Genomic DNA, 23,417 nt, shown 5'->3' on the forward strand with positions numbered 1-23,417 from the left:
TATGTAAATGTTCCGTGTGGGTGGGGTATAGGGTATTGAATTATGTGAGCAATGCAATGTTTTACAAACATTTCCGTGCATTAAGGAAATAAAATCTCCGATCCGTCAGTAGGAACCGGTCGCACGACCCTCGTCCGTCAACATTGCGCGTGAGTATGCTTTCGACCATCGAACAAACAGAATAAAAAGTTAACGGACCTTGTTGTAATTGGATCTGATTTCCAGAAAACGCTCGCTCACCTTCCTTTTTGAGCGACAACGATCTCGACCGGGCGAGGAATTAACCTATCTTTCGCGCAGCGATCTCAACTCAAAACGCCAATTAATGAGAGGCTCAACTTCATTCTCCTGCCCCTGTGAAGATCATTATATGGGCACGACAGTGAGATGGACGCGACGATTGGCGCGCACACCGACCGCCATCTCGCGGTAACGAATGCAGCTTGAATCGGATTGCGTTCGGGTCACGCTATCCTAGTCACAGCGCAATTCGATTGGCTGTTACGATTCTGCAGTGACGCGCGATTGGTTTGGTTCGTACTCGGTTTATCTGGCAGCTTAATGTCGGCGTCATACCGAATGCGAGCTATCGCAGTTCGTTAGTTGCGTTCAAGCTCCCGTTTTTCCTTAAGTAAGTTATAACTTGTGATTGTTGAGAAAGGTTGAATGTTCAATCAGATAGATGGCGTGACTTGGTGTCGTTTAAACAACTCCGCAAAACCGAATGTCGATTCGTTAAATGATATTCATCAGAATCCTTTTGTCTTTATAAACACGTCAAATAATGTGGTTAAAATGGCTTTTATATCAGGGACAGGCATGCAATTCGCATAACTATTTTGTTTGAAGCGTCAAGTACCCGCATTGCTTTTAATAAAGCAGAGACTAGAGGCTAAAACGATATCGGTTTACAGCGTTTGAATAACAAACGCCAACGGTAGAAAACTTAAAGTAATTGTCACTGTGTTTGTTGCGGATTCTCTATAAGAGAAATGAAACAAGACATAAAAACATGTTTAGTGAAACAATTTTGTTCCGTTCAAAAAAATCTCACACATCAAATGCGTTTACAAGCACCATTAAACGACCATTCAAAATTTTATAACTGGTACAAACAGCGAACACGTGCCTACATGTTAAAAAAAAACAAAAGCCGCCATCTTGTCCTTACATTTATCAGATCGGAGATCAGGGTCCAATTAAAATAGTCGTGCATCGAGGCAGTCACAATCGACGCGATACGGATCTTTTACTGTGACGCCGGTGACCGATCACCTAGAGTATGTTATCTGATATCACTACCTGTGATTAAAAAAAACACACAAGAATTGAAATTAAATCATCGACCGTTAATTTTTATAAATAGCAATAAATCAGCCATTTTTTAATTATTCAATCGTACCAAAAATAATCTTCTGTAAGAAATATCGAAACGTATGAATTATTTTTTGTTTAATGATAACAGTTCAAAAACTACTAACCTTAAGAGGCAACATTTACATTCGCGTCCTGCAAAAAGGCAGCGTCGAAAGCTTGTACAATTTTAAAGGTACAGCAAATTGATCGCGTAAACCGATAGTAATGGCTTTTAATGCCAGCATCGATCTATGATACACACGAGCCAAGCAGATTGTGTTAATGTTACTCTCTACAGCTAATTTATTAAGTTAAATCGTTCTATATTATACACGTCTGTTGCACGTAAGTTACAATGGTACAGAAAATCAAAAACATAGGTAAAAATGAAATGCAAACGGTGAATGATATACTAGATTTAAACCAAAAAACCTGAAAGCAAAATTAATAAAACTTTAAAAAACATATAATACGCAAAGAATTTATGTCTAGTTTGGTAGAAATAATTTTAATTAAAAAAGGACAGATAACAGCAGTTTAATTGTTGCTGATCTTGAAATGAATGATTGTGTTGTTTTTTTTTATTACTTATATATCATCCCGCCTTGCTATGCGTATGCTAAGTTTCGTTCTTTCAGTTTAATTTAATCTTAAAAAGTTGTCTATTATTTAAATGTAAATGATTGTCAATGATTTGGGTTTAGCAACTTATCGATTTTAAACAGATAACGTTCCATTTGTCATAAAGACAGTTAACATTTTATCCGTAAAGACATCACGTGTGGGTTGAAAATGAAATATTATGATTCATTTACGTATGTAAATAAGGTTGCTATAATATATACACCATTCAAGACAAAATGTAGGAAATTGTATGTAATTTATTGTCTTAAAAAAACAATTGATAAAAATATATTGCTCCATTGCTAATCTTACTACAATAAAGTACAGTAACAGCCTGTGAATGTCCCACTGCTGGGCCAAGACCATCTTTCCCTTTTTGAGAAGGTATGGAGCTTATTTCACCAATGCGGGTTGGTGAAATACACATGTGGCAGAATTTCAGTGAAATAAGACACATGCAGGTTTCCTCATGATGTTTTCCTTCACCGTATAGCACGAGATAAATTATAATCACAAATTAGAACATGAATATTAAGTGGTGCTTGCCGGTTTTGAACCCACGATCATCGGTCAAGATTCACGCGTTCTTACCACTGGGCCATCTCGGCTATTAATATTACTATGAAGTTTAAATTTAAAGCTAGCATTATATACATATTGACCGGCTGCTTCGATATAAAAATTCGATATTACTCGAAAATTGATAACGTTAAGTTACGCCGTGAAATTAAATAGATGAAAATAAATAAAAAATAATTCTGGCCGAAATCGCCACCACTGATCGCAAAATATATTTGATACGTACATCGAAGAGGTTCGACTAGTTTTCAAAAATCCTAGCTGAAATGTTTGTAAAATTTTAAAACTTAAAAATATAATTTTACAAAAAGTATTTATTCAAAATTAGAACCAACCTGATAAACCATATCAAACGGTTTCTTTAAGTAGAGTCGACAACCTTTTAGCTTTGATTTGTAAATCAAAATATTAAAGAGGCTTACATTTAAAAAGTTTTTACTCGTTATCTCTGAAGTTACTGAGAAATAAGTAGGTGTATAAAACATTACTTCAGCTGAATGTCACCACGTATTGTGATAAAAACTTGTCTATCATCCTCAGTGATCTCTGCAAGTGTCTGCGGGACGGACGTCGTGCGTCACGATCGGACGGGTATTTGCATATCGCGGGTTCGATTCCGCTATCGAGTTACGCTATTTGTAAGCTGTATTTTAATGGTTTGGCTTCGAAGTTACGATCGAATGGTTTGTAGTGTGGTAGGTTGATGTTAAAATTGTATTATTTTGCTTAAATTATACTTTATACGGTGAAAACATTTTCCTTTAGATATTATGTAATTAAGGGCCATAAAACAATGATGTTTTATCATAAATGTGCTCTGTGTGTTTTTTGATCATAAAAAGCTGTAATCAAAAAGAAGAACTTGTTATTGTACTTATTATAAACATTTATAAAACAAAACTTATTTAAATCATAAATAAGCAACCATTTTTTAAATTTACATAAGTAAAATGATCGAGGAATTATATATTTATTTTATTATACTTGTATTTAAAACAATCTAGGGCATCATCTTTTTCCGTATTATTTCAAAGCGATGTACTTTATGAACAAAATACTTTATTAAGGTAAAAAAGAATGCTAATAAACTTTAATTAAAATTTCACAATATATCCCTACAGTCTTTGAAATATTTGATTTATGTTCGAAAATGTTACCAGTGAAAAAAACAAATACTACATTAAAAATCAAAAGTAATCGTGGCACCATTTCATTAATTCTAACTGACTAAATTAAAATGAATTTTCAAAATTGTTATCAGTGAAAAAAAATCTAATTACTATCCTTGATAATCCTTGTAAGTACTTTTGATAGCGCTGTGGATAATACTAGGTTGGCAATGGCTTATCAGTCAACATAAGAACAAGAAAGACGCAGACGTGGCAACTCGCAAAAACATCGGCTCGCGAAGGTAGATAAACATTTCCACAGCTCTATAAATCTAGTTTTCAACGGTGTACTGTTATAGCTATTTACCTTTAAATTAATTTACTTAGACCAATAATAATACTGAAAGAGGGTCGAGACGGTTTAAGAAATTTCATATGAAAATATATTTTCCGCTAACTGACCCTAAATGTCCCACTACTAATCATATTTGGGCAAAATCGTTTCCTGTTTAGGAAAAATGTATAGAATTAAACGGTGCTGTAATTAATATTGCTGCTATTAACGAATCCGGTTAAAATTATATTATTGATAGAAACGATCCATATCTTGCGGGAGTTTTAGTTCCCATCGTCATGGAGCGGACGTGTTCACGTCGAATCTTCTCGATAAATAATCTGAAAATCCGAAACCGGATGAGTTAATAGGCGACTAACTGCCAGATAATTGTTAAATTAAATAAATAAGTATTAAATATGCATTAGTTAGCGATTATGATTATGCACAAACGATACCTGTCCAGAAATTATGGAAATTGTATTTTAATAGATTATTACTTGATGATATAAGATTGGTGGTAGAGGAAATTATCTTTCGTTCTTAAGTAACAATTATATTTCTTATAAAAGACTTTTTTTTTTAATAGAATAGGAAGGTGGACGAGCATATGGGCCACCTGATGGTAAGTGGTCACCAAACGCCCTTAGACATTGGCATTGTAAGAAATGTCAACCATCGCTTATAGCCAATGCGCCACCAACCTTGGGAACTAAGATTTTATGTCCCTTGTGTCTGTAATTACACTGGCTCACTCACCCTTCAAACCGGAACACAACAATATCAAGTATCGCTGTTTTGCGGTAGAATATCTGATGAGTGGGTGGTACCTACCCAGACGAGCTTGCACAAAGCCCTACCACCAGTTTCTTGCTCTTACAGTTTGTGTTAAGCTAAGATATTATATGATGAAAAAGGAAGGAAAAGACAAACTACTGAGGTTCTTGCCGGTTTGCTTCTCTAGGAATTCATTCCGAACCGGTGATAGCTTTGGGTACACTTAATATACAATCTTGAAATTTACTTCTGGTAAATCTATCTATTTTGATATTGTTTTGTGTTAGTTAGTTTTATAAGTACACGCGGTTAACATTAACTCTTAAATTAAATGTTAATTATACTTCTATAGAAAGGTGATCTTATAGGCATTATCTGTACTATTCATCGCAATTGACTTTAGAAGTCGATTTTATTATAATCTATCAGGTGCGATTGCGTAGAAACGCAAACTTTGGCATCAATGTTATTAAGACATCGTAGAGATACAACGTCATTGAATATATAATATATATTATGTTAATAATAAGTTATTTAACGAATAAGTCGAAATGGCCTAGTGGTTAGAACGCGTGAATCTTAACCGATGGTCGTGGGTTCAAGCCCGGGCAAGCAGCACTGAATTTTCATGTGCTTAATTTGTGTTTATAATTCATCTCGTGCTTGACGGTGAAGGAAAACATCGTAAGGAAACCTGCATGTGTCTAATTTCATTGAAATTCTGCCACATGTGTGTTCTACCAAGCCGCATTGGAACAGCTTGGTGGAATAAGCTCCAAACCTTCTCCTCAAAAAGAGGCCTTAGCCCAGCAGTGGGACATTAACAGGCTGTTAATGTTAACGATTAATTTCACAATCGTCAGTACAAAGCGTTCGTACAATCGAGGTAAGGGTATATCAATTATAACGAAGGAAATAAATTCTAAAAGCAATTATTATTTTTACAATTAGGTAAAGTTGTTAAGCCGCAATTATTTATTCATACATTATAAAATAAATAAGTGTGTAATTGTATTCCAGTTTTCTTGAATTGACCTAATTACATAATGTGGCGTTTTACTTTTTAAAAACCACACTGTCATAGACAATTTTAATTATGTATTATTATTCCTTCGCCTGCCTTCCGGTTTGCAAGAATAGTAAGTATTATTTATTTAATCTTATATTCTATTTTCATATTTTTGTTACATTTATTTAAATGGTAACACTAATAACACATACATTTGAGCTGAAACGTTCAAACTAGCCCTTTTCTTAACGAGTGTTAACAATCTCGCTTAAAATCTACATAGCATGATTGATGTAATGCATGTTAATATTCATAGTGTTGCCACATGTAATTTTTGTGGATGTGTGAAGAAATTAATTTTGTAACTAGTAACATTCAGTTATGTATTATAGTCTTTTAGTAAATATTTTATTAAATATTGTTGTTAAATTCTATTATTACATTAAACAATAATAAATAATTACTTTATAAAAAAATACACGTAAGCTTGATTGGTATGTATTTTTTTATATCATAAATAAAAATAACATTTCAGGTTTTAGTGTCGTACAAATACATTTAAAAAAACATCAAGATATACTTTATCGAGATGTGTGTCATTGTGTCAATTACAGTTTAAATAATTAAATATCGTTGGTGTTATACGTTTCTCTTTAATATATAAATTGCAGTAGCTAATACCACATCCAAGTTACGAATGAGTTTACCACGTTCCGTTTCCTACTTCCATTGCGTTGTAATTAAAAAACAAAAATCCTTAGGCACATGTGAGATTTACGATAAGAATGGTTGAAACTTTTTCCTAATGGTATCAAATCCATGGTTGTAATAAATTATACATTTTCTTTACATTATTTTTCTCTAGACATGTGTTTGTATTGTAATATTTCATTTAAAAATATTTCGTGAAAAAATAAAGGACCTACTTTACCAAGAGGAATTAAAAACGAAGTTCTATCACTACTGTGCATTTCCAAACTGCTTCATAGTGAAGCTTTGAAATAACCTAAATCTATGGATATAAAAACTGAATATGAAATAAAATTTTCATAATATCTCGAATCAAGCTGCTAAAAATGTCTCCCACGTAAAGCAAATAATTTAGCATAAATAATATTCTAGCAGTGCACAATTTGTATGCAAAATAAATTTCCTGAAAGTCCACACAGCGGTCATGCGATCAGCGATCACACAATCACATAACCCTCATATTCTCTAAAAGTGTACTCCGATAGGCGAGGCTCTATTACCGAGGCGCGCCGTAACTCAGAAACAAGCAAACACGGCAGTCGGCCATTTGCATATCTATCGACTTTTTTAATCTATGCAAAACGCGACGATACGCCCGCGCCGCTCACGAGCCCCCGCACTTAAAAAACACATGCGATTTCATTATTACATGTGGCAACGTTTGATTAATAACACAAAATTCACAAGCTACCAACGTGATACTTTTTAATCGCAACAAATTCGACAATAAAATAAAATTAAAGATGCAACGATATTGATATGATCGCGATAAACGGTAAAAGTTGCGTACACGCAACGCTGGAGGCGTCAAAAGTGGGCGGGGCTTATGACGTACGACGTGACGGAATCCGCGCCCAATCGAATCGGATCTCGATTTTAATTATACGAATCGGAACATCGAGTCGAGTCTATCGAATATTAATATTTTGATGGCGAGCGCGGCGATAGCGTGCGTCTTTGATTCGTTCGTACGAAATTCGCGTGCGTTAAATGCGTAATTCGTCGGACGCGACATTCCGCGAACGTGATCGGAGATAACGTTCCACAAAAGATCGCAGATAGTTAACTGGGAAAAATGAAACAAGACATTACCTATTCCTGCCGAACTTTCTGTTACAATAGCTGCGTACTTTTTTATTCTGTTTTTCTGTCTTCGAACGTCACCTTGAACTACAAAAAGTGATATTCGAATCTCGAATCCGATCGAATCATCTGAGTATTAAAAAAAAAAGTTTTAAGGAAATTATATATCTTAAATTAATAAAAAATTGTGCTATTTATGTTATTAATGTATTTGTAAGTATATATTAACGACGATGTTTTAAATGTGGCGAATCTTTTAGGCATTTTGTATTTGTCTTATTTGTCTCCTTTATGTTTATTTTATTGTAAATAAAGAATGATCTTGTACTAATAATAATAAATGTAGAAACTGTCATACTTCATATTTATTTTATTTAATGAATAAATAATAGTAAATAATGAAAATTTAATATAATTATATTTTTTAAATTAGTTATATTAAGATTGGATAAAATAATAATTAAAGGAAATTATATTTTTTATAAATTTAGCTTAACTATCTGTAAAGCGGTTTCTATTAGTATTAAACACATACAATTGGAAATTAAAATAAATTATCACTGCGTTATCGATTTTTACATAATTCAAGTCTTCTATCAATTATCGAAATCTTTCAATCGATAAATACTTTCAAATTAAGCGTGTAAAGCTATAAGGCTGCTATAGTGATTTATAAAACGCTTCATCAGCAAGAACAGAACGGTCACGTCAAACGATCTCCTTTGTTACAACACTATCTCGATAAAGGATAGCATCTTGAGTGCACGCCTACGACACGAAAATAATTAACTCGGTTCACCGTCAAACATCGTGTTCGACATCGGCTACTCCCATACCAATTACTACCGACAATCGATCGACTAAGGAAAAAAAACGGCCCAACACTATTCCCGACTGGTTTAAAAAAAGAACAAATCATGTGAACGTGTTAACGAGGCTTTGATGGATCGGACTTCAATCTAATACGATGGCCTAAGTCCGACACATTGTTTTGCTGTAAAACTTATTTAAACAGGTCGTTTTTTTTTGCACTAATTCCAGTGGATGAGCTATAAAATTGTAATTATTCATGCATAAATTGTGTCGTTAAATTTTATGCTATTTGTAGGTAATATTTGGTCAAAAACCGAAATCCAGTTCGACTTGTACGAGTCGATGGTTAATATCGATTTATTATTACGCATAGTTTTTATCGAACTTTATTACTCGACACCCTTCATAACACGACGGAGCTTATTGCGAGCTCCACATCGGACGACAATAACAGATCCAGCTGATATCGAGAGTAAAAGAACTCTCGAAACCATGAATAAATCACTAAGTTGCCTGACATTTATCGACATCGAGTTTTTTGCAATCGATGTGGGTATTTATTTTTAATAAATTCGAATTTAATCGCCGGCTGGACGCTATCGCGAAAATTGCTAGCGCTGGCCGAGAGATGGCGCTGATAGCGTGAACGGCTTCACAATGTAATTTGTATAATTAAAGAAAATCGCTCGGATTGCGATCAAAATCGGACACGATTTAATCGAGATGAGGCGATACGTGCATTAATTTTGACGGTAAAAATTAATATCGCAGCGGGAGATTGTAGCTTGGAATTTTACCGGTAGACGACATAAAAACTTAATTTGACGATAATATTTTATTACATGTAATTAATAATTGGAATGATACATTAAGAAATATTATATTGTAATAACAATCAATTAACAATAGTTTTTTTTTAATATCATTGATAGTATCAGTAGAGTTAAAAGTTATAATAGCAAATTAAGAATGTTTTATTTAATATGGTGCTTTGAAAATAAAAAGAATAAATGTACTTTTGTAAAAAACGAATACGTAGTGATGTGACTGAAGGATAAACATCGAATCGTAAAAAAGTTGTCGAGTACCGATTGTAGCGAGCAAAGTTCGAGATTTGAAAATTAGCATTTTTGTCGTATAACTCTGCGGCGGTGTCTCGGTAAGCGCCCGATACCGGGGCAGCCGGGCCCGTTTTTTTCACCGTTTTTTAACCGGATTGGACTTTAAAATATTTCTCTATCCGCTGCCAAAGTCTTTTAGTGTTCGGAAAAAGAACACTGAAATATTAGCTTTTAATTTTATTGTTAACCATTACCATTGCATTTCACTAATTACCTTCCAAACGTTCGGATTCTCTGACTACTATACCCAAATATATAAGTTTATTTATTTCAAGGAAAACAAAAACAACCGATAAAGTTTTAAGTGAAATATACAAGTGCGTGAACTGAACGCAACTTCACTTATACCCAATACTCACGTCGTCTGAGATTCATCATAGATAAGGCTATCAACACACGTAATTGACTTTAATCCAATCAAAAATAGCAAAAAAATCTTGGAGCTCTAAAAATCGTTGACCCTTTATCTTCAATGGCAGCTCGCTCATTGGACGAGAGCCGAATTTATGTCGTCGAGTAATCCGAACCCATTTGTATAGATAATTTTTATTATTGCCATCTCTCTGGAGCCGGCCGCGGACGATAACCGCCGGGGAAAGAGTTCGTAATGACGATTTAAATAAGGAAGATGTATTCCTTTCGGCTGTCGATAAGTTTGAAAGAATTTGTGGTTGGAATTCGATTTTTAAAAAACGGGATAGGGCTGTGCGGTTGTAATTTATCGGTTCACTATAAATTATCTGGATAAATGGCAAAATTATCGGGATGATCGAGTTTGGTACTTTTTTTATGTAATTAGTAGGTAATGAAAAGATCATTTTTTTTTCTAAAGAACGAATTCGTTTTTTATTAATAAAAAATAACAATAATCTTAAGAACTATTTTTTACTCGTTTGTATTATCTCTGCCGGGCAACATTCGGGTATCTTATAAATAGGTTATACTTGTTTCCTATGTCACTATAATCTTTTTTACATAAATTTAAATTGGACTGCACATTTCGACCGGAGCCATAAATATTATATGATAATGTTAATGACATGAGTCTGCCTACATTTATTAAAAATAGATTTATTTAATATGTTAATTACTTGTTCGGAACAAATTAAAATTACGGTATTTTAATTTCGTAATGATATAAAGACGAATGCTTTTACGATAAGACTGTATTCAAATACAGATAGCCAACATATTTATATTCAATTCGTCACGATAAATTTGGTTAGATATTTGTAAACGACATTAAGTATATTTTTTAATATAAAACGCACTACGAAAAATGTTTCTGAAGGGAATGCCGGACGAAAACATCTCTCTCAGTCTCACTGATGTGTTTTCATCGCCATATAATGTAAAGCTATGAAATAAATATGTCCATGAACAACCCTACATAGACAATAAACTATGCGTGTAAACTATTTTTAACATGGCCACACTGAGTTTATCTGCCCCCGCTCTTATGGCGCGTTATCTGCGCGAGTGCATTAGTCCTCGATAACGCAACGATAAAACAGATCGGCCGGCGCCACGCTCGATTCCGATTGCTCTCTCGATATAAAAGAAAAAGAATCGATACTCCGCGATAATGATGTCATGCCACGCTGTCGCAGTTAAGTGTCTTAATTGTGAATTCCTATGTAATGTACCCTCTGTGATAAGCATTGATCTGAAGAGTGTATATTATTAATTTAGTACTAAAATAGTTGTTAATGCTGTGATACGTGCAATAAGTTAAACGTTTGTCTTTCAAAATGATTAGTTTGAGTTATTGTTCTCTAGCAATGCTATTTCTAAACAGTTGTACGTGATATGCCAAAATGGCGGTCTAATTCCCCGCCAAAATTAAGAGCCCGCATCGTACGTCGTTTTTCATCAACCTCGTTTGGTAGCTTTATTTATCATGTTTCCCTCAAAATTTCCTTTATATCGTGTTCATTATGTTGGCACTGAGAGACTGAAAATTTTGTCTATTCGGCAAAATAGTGTGATAACTGCCGCTAATGATCGTGGTTGCCATTTTGTTTAGGTCATTTTGAAAATGTAACGTTTTGTTTGAGACGTGTAATGTCATGGGGTAGGGTTTACTGACTGTTAATGTATCCAAAGTTTAACCGAAGTTTTTGTATCGTTTGAACAAAGGCCTTGCTAATTTAGTAGTTAACAGATAATTTTCAGTTTTTGGGCAATTCGATGAGATACTTTTTGTTTTAGAATATTTATTGGCTAAATTAAGTAAGTATGTGTAAATATTTTGTTATTGCTGCTTTTCCTTATCGTATTAAAAGCCATTAATTTGTTAAATTAATTTTTTTGTTAAATAGAAAGTTATATTGTTAAGAATCATATGACATGAAGGTGGTTGTGAAAGGTAGACACAATACAGATTAGATATTGAGGCAGTTTTAGTAAAAAATAACATGAAATTAAGAAAAAAAAACCATACACAATCCACGTCTTATGACACGAATGAAAAGACAATGTGTGTAGGAACATCAAAAAAAGGAGTCAGCTGAGATCAGTCGAAGCGAGCCGAACACCGGCTTACAGTGGGCCGATCCCAGCTATCGGCATCTCGGCTTGTTCTCACATCATTACCCGCGCCGACGGCTACAAATTTACATCCAACACAATGGCTATCCGCCATCGAGGCATCATTAAGGTGATTCCGATAGCGCCACCGCCTTCATCCGACGAAAAGGCTTAACCTCACGTAGTCGCAAACAAATTCCAACTTTAGCTACCAACAATATAATACCATATCCTTTAAAAACCTTGCGGCGCTTCCACCATAACTAGTATGGTACGGCCATGACTGAATGTCATATAAGCTTTCTACGTGTATCCGATTATGAACATAGCTGTTTTGATGATAAGGTCGGAAACTCAATGCATAGCTAGAGAATGTTAAGAAAAGGATCAGTCTGCGCCAGTGCAGGCTATCGCGGATTACAATGGAACTTATAATAGGCGATCGTGGAAATTTGCGACGAAAAAAATTGTTTAACAAACGCAAATCGGTTAGTGACGTTATTTAAACTTCCGCCAATTAAACGGGCGTCAATATATATACGATACTTATTTTGTTCTTGACAGCTAATATAGCCCGACGAATAGAAGAGAAAATCCTACAATTTAAGTCGGGATAAGAGCATTCCGTTTTTACGAGCATATTTTTCTTTAATATGTCAGCTCATGCCTTGCTCACGAAGTCTGGTACATGTCCACTAACTGCGCATTGCGGCGTATATACGTAGCAGCAATCAGTTACCTTTGGCAGTGGAACAATCACAGCCTTTTAATGTAATTGTTTTCTTGTACGTTTTGTTGTAAATATTTTATTCCTAAACATTTTTGTTATGCTAACAATGCAATTTATTTTGTTTTTTTTTTCGCATTTTTTGATTTTGGTTACGTCTATGAATAGTTAAAAATTTGCAGCGATCGTATAAGGAACACATTCCACTCATCCCGCTTATGGTTGAATTCAAAAAAGATCACATGCGGACTGTGAGCACTTTGCATACAATGCACTTCGTTATAGTGACGCTCGGACGCGCTGCGCTGACGCAGATGACGCTAGATCACATCTCATCTTCGATATAAAAAATTACAAGACGGGACATTCAAATAACAAATCACAAAAATATCGAAAGGTTTGAAAATACTTTTATATAATATGAAATAAAATGAGTGCAAAAATTTATACTATGCTAATATATTATAAGGAGGTACTGTACATATATGATGATAATATCCTTCTGACGGATTATAGCTACGGCCGCCAATCTTAAAAGAGATTTGTCAATTGCCCAGGATATATAATACTGCCCAAGTACATATGTCCGCAAAACAGATGCACTCTCTATTCCCTCACTCTCATAATTCGATAGTCCATGGCTAACCGATTCGACCAAAAAGATAAGCCAACGTGCTTTACGAGGCACGGAAGTGTGCACTATTCCGACTTCCAGACTCTATGTGTTACTAAGGGGTTTTTAAAGAATCCTTTTTTTAAGAACGATGTTATATCTACAAAACCAACGAGGCAGGCAATGTATGTAATATACAAATATAAGTTAATACGTCAATAGCAAGGATATTCTATTAGCATTTTATAATTGGCAAATGTTGAATGCCAGTCATTTCTCATTGTAAGATTTCTGGGAGGTAATAATAAATATATATTTAATTTCTCAATGCAAAATAACTTTAGTATAATACAATTCCCGCTAACATGACTTCCCACGTGTTCAAACGAAATCGAAGTATTAAAATGTGATTCAAATCGTTCGATGCATTTCGATTGACGTCCGGATGCGGCGACGTGAATGACAATCTGTTCGTGTCATTGTTTTAAATGCAACTTTTTATCAAATGACAAAAGATTGCGATGAATTTCTTATTTCTCGGTAATGTATACGTAGTATAGTAAAATTGTAACAAGACGAAAACTGAAGACGTGTAAATATTTTTAGTGATTGATTGTATATATATAGGCAGAGTAGCTGACTTGTTTCTTGCAGTATCTTTGGTAGATTTTTCTTATCAAATTTAACTGTCATTCTAGATTCCTCAAAGAAGAATTTCTCTACTCGTGTGAACAAGTTTTCTATTATTTTAGACATATACTAACGTACTTTCTGGCTTATATAAATATTTTCTTTATTTGTACGAGTTATACATATATTATGATTTTTATTTGTATTCAATTTTTTTAAATACTGTGCTCAATATTTATTCTTAAGAAATAATTTAATCCTCAAAACAATAGTTTTTTATAGAATAGGAAGGCGGACGAGCATATGGACCACCTGATAGTAAGTGGTCACCAACCATAGACATTGGCATTTTAAGAAATGTTAACCATAGCTTACATCGCCAATGCGCCACCAACCTTGGGAACTCAGTCCCTTGTGCCTGTAATTACACTGGCTCACCCATCTTCAAACCGGAACACAACAATATCAAGTACTGCTGTTTTGCGGTAGAATATCTGATGAGTGGGTGGTACCTACCCAGACAGGCTTTCACAAAGACCTACCACCAGTAGATAGTTAATAAACTTTGCCATCGTATCTACGGTATTGTAATACTTTATGAAATTTTCAATAAGTACAGTTTTGGAAGTATAATATAAATCAAAATGGTCACAGCATATTATTTACAAAATCAAATTATCAAGAACACGGAGATTGTTGATGACCAGTTCTTCTGATCGATTTCTAACACGGAAGTCATTGTGTACAAGCATTTGTATTATTATAGTGCACACTACCCTTGAACAACCTGATGGCCAATCCAACATGAACAAGCGTAGAGCAACGGCTTTACACGCCGTCCGAATTAAGGTCGTGTTGAATCTTATAACTCCGCGACTCCAGGTTGTAACTGAGAACAATACCCAGAGAGTCAAAAATGTTTGTTAAGCGAATCCACACGGATAAGCTAGTCTAAAATAAGAGCGATACAATCAACAGTTAATTAAATACACAATATAAAATCGCCTCAAACGTACGTAATAGGTTGATTGTTTTAAAGTGAAATTAATCGAACAATACCGGTCGAAAACAATCGTTCTCGATTACATCTCGATCAGATCCGAAATCTGCGATTGAACAAACAATAACAAGGCGATGACGAAAACCGAAACAATTGCCCGTATTCGGATACAGATAAGTGAATACACGGGGCAAAAATAAGGAGATAATGTCGATCGCATCTGTAAACAATGGTAGTGGTATCCGCGCTCTCATTAACTACATTCTCAGAACAGGAGTATTATCTCACGAGAATGAATCCAAACTGAGATCAAGACTCATCAAGCGATGTACAATCGAATATACATAGTGACATATCATTGACAGGTTCACGCATGGTATGAATACGAACCGGTTTTTTCCGGATTTACTAGACGACAAATTTATTTCACAATTTCTAAGTACTTGCGTTCTCAAGCTGGTTGAAATTCGACCATTAATTATAAACTAAAAAAAAACTCGAGGATATGTATTACAATACCAAACAAAAAAAGAAAATAGTTGACAAACTAACGGAAAAGGTATTCTGGTAGCGGTAGGTATAACTGTTTTCTATTTGCCTATTTATATAAATATTAAAAATAAGATAGAAAGATTTTAACATTAAGACATTGTTCTGTCGCTAAATCAGAGTATAATGTCAAAACGCTTTGGATTTTTTTTTATATAAACATAATATAGGATACAACATTTATACAAAAAGATTGATACTGTATACGTTGTTAACCTATGTATTTTTACGTGTGAAATTAAACTGAAGTCAATATTAGAGTATGTATATTGTTCACGAAATGCAGAGATGGCCTAATGGTTAGAAGGCATCAATCTTAACCGATAATCGTGGGTTCAAACCCGGGCAAGCACCACTGAAATTTCATGTGCTTAATTTGTGTATATTATTTTGACTCGTGCTTGACGGTGAAAAACATCGTGAGGATCATGCAGGTTGTATGTGTCTAAATTCACCGGAATTCTGCCACATGTGTATTCCACCAACCCGCATTTGAGCAGCGTGGTGGAATAAAACAAACCTTCTCTTCAAGAAAGGAGGGGAGGCTTTAGCCCAGCAGTGGGACATTCACAGGCTGTTACTTTTATTATTCATATACTTAAACTATGCTAATGCTACATGATGGGTATGAGACGCGTCCACCGTGCTATCGACTGAGACGTAGACTAACACACATAATGTTGGTAACGTTGCAATATCGTCTGTGCAATGAATATTTAATTAACCTCCCAAATTTTTAGACGAAGTGTGAACACTACCTTTAGGACTAAGATTTAAGATAGTATTCGATTGCGCAATTTTGTGAGAATCAATAGATTCGAATAATTTGTAAACGATAAACTCATGGCCTATGCTGTTCCCACGTAATTGGCTGTTTGTTTAGAGGAAGCACAAAGGAATCGTGCGACAAAACGTTGTTCTTACGACGCATTAATACCTTATGATAAAGCTTTATTTATTAAATGATTAAATAATTATATACCATATGATATATAATCAATATTTTTGAAATATCTTGTTTGAGTTAGTATCAATTTTCTTTTGAAATAAATTCACGGTTTTATTACATTATTTTCAAGTTACTTGTACAATGAATGGTATCACATTGTCATATGTATATAATGTCATGTTTGCATGAGTTTAGTAATTTTCATTAGTGGTAATCGCTTACGAACCTGCCTAGTGATATGTGAGAAGTAATTGTTTACATGGCGTTAGTAATCAGTCAGTCGCTCGAGATGGAACATCACCGCCTTGTTTTGCGCTGTGTGTTCAAACATTATTCAAAAATACAAGTCGCTTCATTTCGTCACTAAGCACTCGCCGTAGCTGTTTTAATGCAAGCAATAAGTGCTTAGTGAATTGTATCGTGCCGCTAAGTAAATAGGATCATCTCCTATTCACTTGCACTGGATACATACGAAATACATTGTGTAAGTTGCAAGTACTAAAGATTAGTAGCTGAGCTCGTGTAAACAAGCATAAATGCTTCATTGGTCTGTGTAAGTAGCTCGTATGTAAGGCTGCCGAGATAAAGGTCTTAAGTTTGATTTTCGGCAAAGCGACAGGTTACTGGTCTTTTTTTCTGACAAGAAATTTACTAGCTAAAAACAATAGTAGCCTGATGTTGTTATATTAGCAGTTTTTTTATAACGGGCTGTAGTAGTTTGACTATCTTACACCTCACCTGATGAAAAGTGGACATGTGGACATATGGACATCTGCAACATCGGAGAGCTTGCAGGTGCGTTGTTGGCAGCCTTTAAAGAATGAGAACGCTCTTTTCTAGTAGACGGTTCTTAAATCATATCAGTTCGGATAAAAAGCTGTCGATAGTTCCACAGAGTGGTTGTATAAGGAAAGATATGCCTTAAAAATCTCGCTGTTGTGGATTTTCAGACATCCAGGTGGTATGGATGGAATTTAGAATTCTGACACGGTGTCCAATGGTGAAATTCAGCGGCCAGGATTGCCCGTGAAAGATGCGATAAATAAGGCGCAAAGTAATCCAACATGTCTACGCAGATACAAAGCATCAATCCGGTCGGAAAGTATTAAATATTAAATATGAGAATATAAATAAACACATTCATAATTTTCAATAAATACAATACAAATCATGACCGCATCTTGTTCTTACAACATGTTATTATATACATAAAATATTTTTATAAACATCGAATATTATTTTCAAATACAATCCGCCAGTAAATGTAAGTTGCATCAACGATATTGCCAGTTTTATCACATCGTCGACCCTGGCCCGAGTGGACTGACTCGACGCGTTGGCACTCGAGCGATACAAATTAACACTAATAGAATTTATTTCTATTTGTGAACAGATAAATCAATCGAGGATTGTGTGGACGAGAAATGTTTTAAACTGCACCTTGACTGTTAAGTTCGAGCTTTTTCTTTAAGATATCGAACAGCCATATAAAAATATAACTGTTATTTAACTATTGAAAAAGGATGATTTCGTATTTGTTTCCGCTTTGAAGGGTGACATGGATTTTGTAATTAGAAACACAGTAACAGCCTGTTAATTTCCCACTGCTGGGCTAAGGCCTCCTCTCCATTTTGAGGAGAAGGTTTTGAGCTTATTCCACCACGCTGCTCCAATGCGGGTTGGTGGAATACACATGTGGCAGAATTTCAGTGAAATTAGACACATGCAGGTTTCCTCACGATGTTTTCCTTCACCGTAAAGCACGAGATGAATTATAATCACAAATTAAGCACATGAAAATTCAGTGGTGTTTGCCCGGGTTTGAACCCACGATCATCGGTTAAGATTCACGCGTTCTTACCACTAGGCCATCTCGACTTTTAGATGTTTTAAGTAGAAGGACACAATTAGCACTAAGAAAAAACTCAACGTCGAACTCGATAGTGAAATATTAGAATGTATTTTAATAAAGAAGAGTAGTAAGAAGAAACATAATAAGTTGTCAACGTAAGTCGGCTTGAAAAACTTTACAATCGATTCGACCACCATCTCTTGTCAAATATAGAATAAGTCTTTCTATTGAAGAATGAATGAATTTGTTTTATGTTAATTTTTTCATGGATTAATTATTGTAAATTTACATAGATATTTGAGTTTTATGATCTTAGAAAAATTGTGTTATATTTTATTGATCAGATCAAATCAAATTAAGGTTAAAATAATGGGAGAGAATATTATGTATCGAAGTATATACACATGGAACATATATTCGTATAATTGTTGAACCTGTTCGAAGCTGCAATATAGTTAAACCTAAGTAACTTGTCAGTTAAATCCATCGCAGTAAACCTGTAAAGGGAGCGTCTACAAATGGCTACAAATCAGCTCGGCTGGGCTTTCGTGTAGCACATCTTAGCACGCGTCGAAGCGGCGATTGCAGGTAAATAGATTCAACATTGCGACGCACTTAGGAACCGTTTACGTTATATCGAATCGATTTGTTTCATATGAATAATTATTTCATTTTTTTTTTATTCACCAACCCGCACTATTGCTTTCGTTTGAATAGTTTATATAGTTCCGAGGTTATTGAAAGCAGTTAAGATATGGTTTTTAGTTGCAATTTTTATGGTAAGTGATGGTACCGTTACTTTATAGTAACGTTAACAACGATAGCAAAAGATCAATGGTTTTTTTTTAAGTTTACAAGTTTATTGAAATATAAAAAATATATATGTTTTATTTATTGAATATAAAAGTTCATTAATAAAACCTGTATTTATTTTATATTTAATTAAATAAGTTGAAAAAAAGAGGTATGGCAAATTTGTAAGTTTTAATTACCGTATAAGAGACAATGGACTCGAGACCGCGTGTTAAAGATTGAATCGTGTACACTGGAGAGTAATATTAGATTTACAATTAACTATAAAATTATTAATCTGTCACTTAGATACACGTTGACAGTTTAAGATAACATATGATTTATGACCTCACGCGCAGGTACTTGTAAAATAATTATAATACATTTATCAATATATATACAAAGTAGAAAAAAAAAGTATAAAAATGAGCCACTTATAAAATCATATATGAATATATATTCAAATCATACAACACGACCTAAATCAACGACGAGAATTTATTGAAAAAAATTCAAAAAAAAAAGCTAGTTCGTAAAAGGAACACACATCATCCTTGTACGGGCGTAGATAAATGTGACAGATGGCATTACTGTAGTACTCGAACTGTCCTCGCTTTCGATTCGCGAGTCGCGAATTCCCGATCGGTCCCGCGATACGCTGCGAATGACAATAACCGGACAGGCCACCGATGTCGCCGCAGATACCGATGTGTGGTCACCCTTACTTTTTACTCGATTATAGATTGTATTGTGTTATGAATCGATATTTATTTCGGTTGTCTTGTAAACGTGTTTTTATGCGCATTTTCTGTATTATGCTTAATATCGTGTCGCCGGCTCTGCTTTGTCGATTAATGGTGCATTCTCAAAGGCTATTGAGAATTTAAAACGCGTTCTCGGGTCGTTAAGGATGTGTGTTCCGGACGTTTGCGGAGTTTGCTCTTTGCATAAAATATACCTGTGGCACTTTGTTGGATGAGAAGTGCTACTCATGACTGGACTTACCTGAAAAGAAAACAAAATTTAGTTATGATACAAATAAAAATATCGTAAGTACTATTTAATGTGTTCTAATATCCGAAAGTTTTAAGTCATTTGTTCAATATGAATAACGAATAAAAACATATGTCAATAGTAATTTTTTTATAGTATAGGAAAGCGGACGAGCATACAGGTCACCTGTTGGTAAGTGGTCACCAACGCCCATAGACATTGGCATTGTAAGAAATGTCAACCATCGCTTACATCGCCAATGCGCCACCAACCTTGGAAACTAAGATGTTATGTCCCTTGTGCCTGTAATTACACTGGTTTACTCAACCCTTCAAACCGGAACACAACAATACCAAGTACTGCTGTTATTATATCGATGCTATTATATCGATAACACTCGTAGATTGTAATTCATATCGAGCTACGAATACTTTATAAATGAGCTTAATTGATTAGTTATGTATCTCAATTAGCTATTATATATTAATTTTCATCCTGCATGAGGTAATATTTATTTACATTGGGTTAAAAGAAATGTTACCAATTGTATTAAAACATTTACCAACAACAATAACAAGACGCTCGCATGTGACACAATTTTGGCTCATAATAACGCATTTTGTATGCATGATTACGAATTTATATCGCATGGATTATAGTCCCTATTATAAACGACGTAAGAGATACTGTTTAATTGACAGATGTGTGTGTCAGATCTTTATCGTAAGCGACACGCACACCACGCCCTTCTGATACGCGCTTGTCAACGCCCGGCATACAAAATGTGAATTTTTTATATCTATATGTAATAAAAATCAAAGTATACCATATTCAAATATGCTACAAGTATTTTGAATTATCATTTTTTTTATATTGTAGGAAGACGGACGAGCATATGGGCCACCAACCTTGGGAACTTAGATGCTATGTCCCTTGTGCCTGTAATTACACTGGCTCACTCACCCTTCAAATCGGAACACAACAATACCAAGTACTACTGTTTTGCGGTAGAATATCTGTGGCTGAATATGAGTGGGTGGTACCTACCCAGACGAGCTTGCACAAAGCTCTACCACCAGTAATCATGTTAAAGGATTTAATTCAAAGAATAGGAATTGCGATTGAACGAGGAAATGCATTATCCTTGTCACCATTCCACGCGGTCATGAGTTGTTAAGGAATTGTTTTTAATTTCGATTTATATAATAACACCCTATTCCAATCAGAGTAGGAATAAAGGTAAACAAACCTTTATAAATTGCATGTGATTTTCTAATAATTCTGCTGTATTGCGCACTATAAACCGTTTTTCATTTATTTACCTTTATTTATAATACAACACCGTTCCATTTAACTAGTTATAATCACATTAATTTAGCTTTCGAATTTCCGATTACAACTTCGCGGACATTGAAAACGCCATGTATTCGTGAATCCATGGTGAATATCATAGATTATTCAAGATCTCGACAAATTATATCGCGTCATTTGATATCGGTGACCAATGATATCGGTGTCAAAGTTGTTTATTTGGGTTTATTCCTCTTATGATTGGAGTAGGCTATATAGGCTTATGTAAATAAGTCCTTAACGTAAACAATTCTCTTATTGTTAAATCATTAAGATTATTATCTCAAAGACACGTAATTTTGCGAGTGTTTAGTTGACGCTGATTGCTCTCTTTCTGTATTCACAATTTGACATTTGAAAGAAAAAATCACATTTAAGCAAAATTTATAAGTAAATCTGTATATATGTCTATGTCTAAAATATGAGTTACCAAAATCGTTATCGAATGTCTATAATATTTCCAAAACTTACAAATGACAGTTCGTTTCGAACCATGTCTATGGTAATAACGGCAAATACTTCAAGTTCATCACGCAATATCTTGTTTTCACTTCCTCATTGTATAATATCATATTTTGACATTAAAATATTGTCTTTGTTTTAGTATTATACAAATATATAACTTCGTTTGACAAATACATTCTTTGTGTTTTGTCAAAGAAGAACCCACTTTTATCTGTTTTGTACATAATTAATTTCTTGATAAATAAAAGATGTATCGGAGAATAGAAAATGTGGTTTTTAGAATATATTGTTTGTTCAATGCCAAGTACGCATGCATTATTATTTCTCTATTGATTGGCGATGAAGATAACATGATTCCTGTATTCTACTATAAATACTGCCTCTTTATTGTATATCACATTATGTAATATAAAAGAAAGCAAAAAAGGTATACAAAGAGAAGTGCAGCACTATATATTGAGAAAAAGCTCACAAGTGTGATATTTGAGTACTCTTAATGTATTAGGGAAATCATCTTCATTACTTTCATGTTGAGCGTCATTTTTCATTTTAAATAATTATAATGGATAAAGCCGTGTCTAAAAGTATTCCTAGCTTCATATGAGGGTAAGCCGGTAGATTTTGTTATATCTATGTGTTTGTCAAAGGTGCCTCAAAAAGTGCGTATGAACACGCTACGCTTAGCGTGACATCCACTGATAAGAGATAAAGGAAAGCCCACTGTCACGCTAATTTGACGTAAGCTGTCTTTTATGAAAATATAGATTAAATAAAATATAAATGCATTGAATCAAGCTATTTTTTGTTATAAAGGAGTTTTTAATAATGTCATATTTTATCATAATTCTGTTAAGCTAATTGTATTTTGAAGGCATCCTGTCGGACTCGTAATGTGATAATATTATGGATAAAATTAATTTAAGCCAGTCACCTGTTCCATAGCTACTGATTTCTGTTAGTCCTTATCAACTCAAAATTTAATAGGAAGAAATCACGATACTTAACCTACCTTGCCGCTAAGAACATTTTAAGTTAATTAGACTTGATTAGGTTTATTCGTACGTTTTCCTTCATTAGACAATGTTGATAATTTGTATAAGTACAAACTGGACATTCACAACAGACTATGTTTATGAAATTTCAAAAATCATTGATTATAATATTTATAACATATACAGGATGACACACATCAAGTTACTTTATCACCGTCGTCATTAGTCGATTTTAAGCATTTCATGAATGAGATACAAAGACGGCTTGTCACTCTACTGTGCTCTTATGTAGAGCACAGTAGAGTGACAAGTTATTATTTAAAAAAAATAATGACTTGTCACTCTATATCAAGTCAAGTTCATTGAGGTTTTATTTAAATTGACTGAAATATAACGATTATTGAAGATGTCGGAAAAATTA

The 23,417-nt window shown here is 34.2% G+C and overlaps 1 protein-coding gene across 5 annotated transcripts in view; it reads right to left on the reverse strand.

Moving 5' to 3' along the window:
* The window catches only part of LOC126781290 (zinc finger protein ush), a 222,682-nt gene that overhangs the window by 5,137 nt on the left and 194,128 nt on the right, over window positions 1-23,417 (reverse strand). The window contains exon 1 of one of the 5 annotated variants that reach the window (XM_050506204.1): window positions 241-613. The exons of 3 other annotated variants lie outside the window; for them this stretch is intronic. The gene's annotated coding sequence lies outside the window, so the exon portion shown is untranslated. Of the gene's footprint in view, window positions 1-198; window positions 614-23,417 lie in introns of those variants that run through there. One more of the 5 variants, XM_050506203.1, reaches the window with a different exon arrangement.

Source organism: Nymphalis io, chromosome 3, assembly GCF_905147045.1.
Source record: "Nymphalis io chromosome 3, ilAglIoxx1.1, whole genome shotgun sequence".
NCBI lineage: Eukaryota > Metazoa > Arthropoda > Insecta > Lepidoptera > Nymphalidae > Nymphalis > Nymphalis io.